The sequence below is a fragment of the Mustela nivalis genome (assembly GCF_964662115.1).
Source record: "Mustela nivalis genome assembly, chromosome: 10".
NCBI classification, from domain to species: Eukaryota; Metazoa; Chordata; class Mammalia; order Carnivora; family Mustelidae; genus Mustela; species Mustela nivalis.
In genome coordinates, this window is record NC_139029.1 from 7,158,768 (window position 1) to 7,165,030 (window position 6,263).

Consider the following 6,263-nt stretch of genomic DNA (forward strand, 5'->3'; position numbering starts at 1 on the left):
CCTTAGCTGGGAAGTGCTAATAATAGTCCTGCTTGCCTCATAGGTTTGAGGTAAGAATTATTCAAAACAGAGCCTTGTATATAACTACTCAAATAAATTAGTATGTTACCACTCTGGACCCACAATTTCTGCCCCAGGAAAAGTAACAAAAGGAGTCAGAACAAAAACCCCCTGCGAAATACTCCGAAAAGTCCCAGGAGGTGGGCTGTGGATTCTGAGCAAAAATTCTGTTCAGAAAACCTCTAAGATGAAAGACAAAACCACAATAAACAAACAGAAAATAATTATCCTGATGGAACAGACATAATGTTGTGTGCAAAAAAAATCAAGGAAACTATCATTAATGTCCTCAGAGAGTTAAATAAAATATTACTACTGTGCAAAAAGAACCGTGGCTATAATTGAGGAGAAATCAACAAATAAGAAAGATCTCTGGGAAAATAAAAATACAGATGTTTTTAAAAAGCCAATAAAAAGATTGAAGGTAAAAGTTGGAGAAGTTCCACAGAAAGTAGAATGAAAAGGAAAATTTGCACAACAGAAGAGAGTTGGTTTTTTCTCTTTAATGGTGGCTCATGGCAGCAACAGCTAGCTAATAAAAAAAAACACTAGAGAAGCGATTGTTAAAGTAATACTACAACAAACTTTTCCAGAGCTGAAGAACAAGGACATCTAGAGTGAAAAGATTATCATATGCCTGGGACAATGAACAACAACAAAAAAGATCTTCGGGAAAACGAAATCATCATCTTTAATTTCAGGCTGCGAGTGATAAGGTGATCATAAATGTTTCAGGAATAACACGCAGATTATACAAATGACCAAGAAAGCAATTAGGCTTCCCAAAAGCAGCAAGAGAAGCTAGAGGGTAATGGGAAAATATCTTCAAAGTGTTGAGAAAAAAATGATTTTCAACCTAAAATTCTATATGCAACCAGACTGTCAGTCAAGTGTGATCATTGAATAAAGCCTTTTTCAAACATGAAGGATATCGACTGTTGACAGAGTTGACTATAAGGAAAACTTTGAGAGGTTCATACAGCTTTTTGAGGATGTAGATTTGGATGTTCAAGGAGAAAAAACAAGGGGAAAAAACAAGGCAATTACTAACTCCAGGAAAAAGAAAAAGTTGCACAAGAAAGGATATTTCTTGGGTCAGTATTGAATAAAATTTATTTAGTTATAATAATGAAAACATTGAGGAGTGCCTGGGTGACTCTGCGGGTTAAAGCCTCTGCTTTCGGCTCAGGTCATGATCCCGGGGTCCTGGAGGACATGATACAGGAATGTTTGAGATGAAAGCCTTCACTTATAATATGTCATCAACAGATAATCTCTAAAATGAATGAATCAAAATTTTGCAGAATAGATTTATTATTTAAATATATGTAAGTATATAGATGAGGAGAATAAGGGACTGCAGTTTTTTGTTGTTGGTATTTTTGCACTAATTGGTTGTTTAAAAAGATAATTAAAAAAAAAAAGAAGACCTAGACCAAACCGGGAAGCGTATCGTAACTTTGGCAGGTTCTGAGGCACTTAAATTAAAAGAAAGTAAATTGTGATGAGATAAAAATACCTTGCCTTGGTATTATGTGCTTTTACTTTTCAAAAATGCTGTGATAACCCTACAGTAGCAATGAGGACAACTAACGCCCAAATTCTTGTTTGTAAATGCCTTTCCTGACTAAAAGGAATCAGAGCTCTTTAGAGGAATGGCAGATTCCAGGGCTGGTGCAGGGAATGTATAAGGTGAACTTTTTGTGCCAGAAAGCAAGAACATGGTCAGAAACTAATAGGGACACATTAAAATGACCCAAAGTTAGTTTAAAGGGCTCCCCAGGCCACCATTAGGACAATTTGATCATTAAAAACACTAATGACTGTAACCTATTGTAAAACATTGAATAAATAAAATCCAAGAGTTCATAATGACTATCAAAAAAAGAGAGGGGGTTGGTGTCTGGCTAACTCAGTCAGTGAAGCATCCAACTCTCTCTCTCTCTTTTTTAAAGATTTTATTTATTTATTTATTTATTTGAGAAGGAGAGAAAGAGTAAGAGGGAACATGAGAGGGGAGAAGGTCAGAGGGAGAAGCAGACTCACCGCGGAGCTGGGAGCCCGATGTGGGACTCGATCCCAGCACTCTGGGATCATGACCTGAGCCGAAGGCAGTGGCTTAACCAACTGAGCCATCCAACTCTTGACGTCAGGATTGTAAGTTCAAGCCCCATGTTGGGTGTAGAGATTACTTAAATAAAATCTTTGGGGTACCTGGGTGGCTCAGTCAGTTAAGCATCTGACTCTTGATCTCGGCTCAGGTCTGGGTATCAGGGTCATGAGTTCAAGCCCCATGTTAGGCTCCATACTGGGTTTGGAGCCTACTTGAAAAAATTTTTTTTAATTTAAAAAAAAAAGGAGAGAGAGAAAACAAAATTCTTGTGTTAACACTGGAGGTAATTATTACATCAACCTATTCTGAAATTGATAAAAAGTAAGTATTTAGAAGGCATTGTAGTTCATCCCCAGCTGGTGAAGGAAAGTTCTTCTTTACAAAGGAATGTAGAGGGAATGATAGCATTTTAAAATTTGCCATTTTGCAACCCCGTGAAGTTACTGAACCAGGCAAATATCATCAGTGGATGCCAAATCCATTAAGGGAAAGGTTGTAGGTCAATGGGATATTGGCCTGTGCCCAGGTATCACCCAGAGATTACTTGCAAATTGCAGAGAGGGAAAATACGCTTTTTCTGGAGAGATCTGGTGGTCACAGTCATTTTTTTTTTTAAGATTTTATTTATTTATTTGACAGACAGAGAACTCAAGTAGGCAGAGAGGCAGGCAGAGAGAGGAAGGGAAGCAGACTCCCCACTGAGCAGAGAGCCCAATGTGGGGCTCAATCCCAGGACCCCAAGATCATGACCCCAGGTGAAGGCAGAGGCTTTAAGCCACTGAGCCACCCAGGCACCCCTGGTGGTCACAGTCTTAACCAAAAATCTAACTTAGCATCACTGAGAGTTAGACAACCAGCCATTATGTGTTCCTGACCGGATGCAATGAAACAGACATGGCTTTACTCACAAAATATTCTCGCCATTCTAAATGTGATCATGTCTTTAAACCTAACTTCCTGTATGCAGGAAAAATAGGGGAGAGAGGAATGAGCTAAATAATGCCAGGAGGAGCCAACCAAATGAATCTAAAATGTACAACATTTTAAATATTTTAAAAATATCTTTATTTTAAAGTCAGATGTCTTTAAAAAGTCAGTATCCTAGAGGGGGAGATTCTTCTAGATTTAAAATGACTAAGGGAGGGGCGCCTGGGTGGCTCAGTAGGTTAAAGCCTCTGCTTTGGCTCAGGTCATGATTTCAGGGTCCTAGGATCGAGCGCTGCATCTGGCTCTCTGCTCAGTGGGGAGCCTGCTTCCCTTCCTCTCTCTGCCTGCCTCTCTGCCTACTTGTGGTCTCTGTCTGTCAAATAAATAAACAAAATCTTTAAAAAATTTTTTTAGAGAAATCTATGTCAGACCTAGACCAGTTGGAGAGGCAGTTTCTAATGTCGGCGGAACCAAAAAACACTGAGACTAAGAGAAAAGTAAATCTTGAAGTTACTCTTATTTAAATACTTTCATTATCTTGGTATTTCTTGTAGTGTTCAAGAATGCATTTAGAGTTCCGTTCTGTACACTTTCTGAAGCTGGCAGAGCTGGGAATCTGAGGGGGGACGGGGAGGTGAGGCGGCGTGGACTAGTAACTGGAGTGAGAACTGAGGCCCGTTCCCAGGTACTCTGGTTCTCTGCCCAGTGTCCTTTCCTTCCAGTTGAGAATCCTCATCCTTATACGGGAAGCCACCACCCCAAAAGAGCTATTAGGGAGCCCCTTAGTCCCCTAGCATCTTCCTAGCACTGGCATCCATGTGCTTTAGGTCTCCCGGGATCATCTTCTAATTAACTCTCTCCCTGGATTCTAGACCACTCCATGCCCACAGTGGCTGGCCTTCATTTTTCTTTTCTTTTCTTTTCTTTTTTTTTTTTTTTTAAGATTTTTAAATTATTTATTTGACAGAGAGAGAGAGATCACAAGTAGGCAGAGAGGCAGGTGTCGGTGGCGGGGAGGGGCGGGGAAGCAGGCTCCCCACTGAGCACAGAGCCTGATGAGGGGCTAGACTCCAGGATCCTGGGATCATGACCTGAGCCGAAGGCAGAGGCTTTAACCCACTGAGCCACCCAGGCGCTCCTGGCCTTCATTTTTCTTGTGTGTCTTTTACACTGTAGTTTTGGCACAATGCTAGATGAGGCATGAGAGCTCCGTCTATCTTTTCTGACCTATCGTCTTCAGAAAGCACTTAATAAATGCTCAGAAGAGGGGCGTCTGGGTGACTCAGTGGGTTAAGCCTCTGCCTTTGGCTCAGGTCAGGATCTCAGAGTCCTGGCATCAAGCCCCACATCGGGCTCTCTGCTCCGCAGGGGGCCTGCTCCCCCCTCTCTCTCTGCCTGCCTCTCTGCCTACTTGTGATCTCTTTCTCTGTGTCAAATAAATAAATAAATAAATGCTCAGAAGAGAAGAGATGGGTAGGAACAGACACATTTGGCTTTCTAACAATCCTCAAGCTTAACGTCTAAGAGCTATGAACAAAGAAACAAACAAACCCGGAGAACTTACAAAACACATTTTAAGCAAGCAGAACGTTTACCAATCATGACTGCAGGGCTGAAACCCAGAGATGAGCTTCAGCTAGAGCAGGAGGACTCCACTGTTCAGCCTCCCTCTGACCTTATCATTGATTCTCTTCCCGAAGGAGTGTTTGTTCTCTTCAAGACTGTGTTTGCTGGCCTGAAACTTCTGGGGGAAGGGACAGCTTTTGTGGTTTTGTCCTGTTTGATTTTTCTCCAGTTTCTGCATACCCTGCTCCTCCCACCTATGGCTGGCCTCCAAGGCCCACAGAGCTGCCCACACCGAATGCCTCAGTCTCAATCATGGCGCAGAGAACATGTGGCCCAGGAACACAGCTTCAGGGACAGATAGACCTGGGAGAGGAAATTATAGCTGGGTGACGCATTTGGGGATCTGTTTGACCTCAGGCGAATCTCACAGCCTCTGAGCCTCAGTTTTTTCTGCAGAGTGGAGAGATAATAAAATGAACTTCTTTTTATATATATATATATATTTTTTCTTTTTTTTCTTTTGTTTTTAAAGATTTTATTTATTTGATAGACAGAGATCACAGGTAGGCAGAGGCAGGCAGAGAGAAAGTAAGGGAAGCAGGCTCCCTGCGGAGCGGAGAGCCAGATAAGGGCTCAATCCCAGGAGCCTGGGATCAGGACCTGAGCCAAAGGCAGAGGCTTCAACCCACTGAGCCACACAGGTGCCCCATAAAACGAATTTCTCCCCCCAAAATGGTTGAGTGGATTAGTTCAGATGACCGAAGCCTCCATGCTTCATCCGGTGCTTCAAAATGTTACTGACCATAGGGGCCCATGTGCCCAAACTCTGCCATCCTCTGTGTGCTGAGGCGCCCCCAAAGCCGGTAAAAGATCCGCAATCTGTCTTCCTCCACGCTCTCTTCCCTTATCTCTGCAAATTGACTCAGCCGCTATCTGGTTAGCAGAAACAGCACCCACCAGGACTTAGCCTTGCCCGTCTTAGTGTTTATTCCCTAGGAGGCTGTCCGGGAGGCCATGGAGCTCCTCCACTCCGGAGTCAGACTGCCTGGGTTCAAATCCCAGTCCCACCATTGACTGGCCCTGTGAGGTTGGACAGGGCCTGTCCTATTACAGGAAAAGCACAGTGTTATTATTAGAGGCCTGGAGCTGGAGTATGTTACCATTAGAGTTAGGGTTCAAATCCCAGGTCCGCCATTTACTGCCTGGGTAACCTCATGCAAGATACTTAACCTCTGTGTGCCTCAGTTTCCTCCTCACCTGTACATGAGAATTTTATCAATAGTACCTTTCGTACACGAGGCTATCGAGTTAGATGGTAGGCGCTATCATTTGTTTATTTGAAATAAAGTCATTCTTTCCAGGTGTGGAGCTTGCCTAGGGGAGTGGGGAGAGGATGCACCCGGCTGGCTTTTTAACCAAAGGTTGCTTGACTTCCCTGCTCTCTCCAGCTTCTCGAAAGTCAGGAAGACCCAGGACCCGGCTCCCCGCCCCCGTCTGGTCCCGCCCCCGTCTGGCCCCGCCCCTCCCCGCCCCACCTCACCTGGCCCCGCCCTGTCTCTCCTAGCCCTGCCCCTGAGCTAGTCTCGCGCACTTTCAG

General features: G+C 43.5%; 1 long non-coding RNA gene across 1 annotated transcript; it reads right to left on the minus strand.

Annotated features, from left to right (window-relative positions):
- Positions 1–1,146: 1,146 nt before the first annotated feature.
- Positions 1,147–4,846, minus strand: LOC309843202. Its single transcript, XR_014300006.1, has 2 exons — positions 4,696–4,846; positions 1,147–1,266 (listed from the first exon to the last, which is right to left on the minus strand). It is a non-coding gene; the product is annotated as an uncharacterized lncRNA (long non-coding RNA).
- Between the last annotated feature and the right edge of the window lie 1,417 nt (positions 4,847–6,263).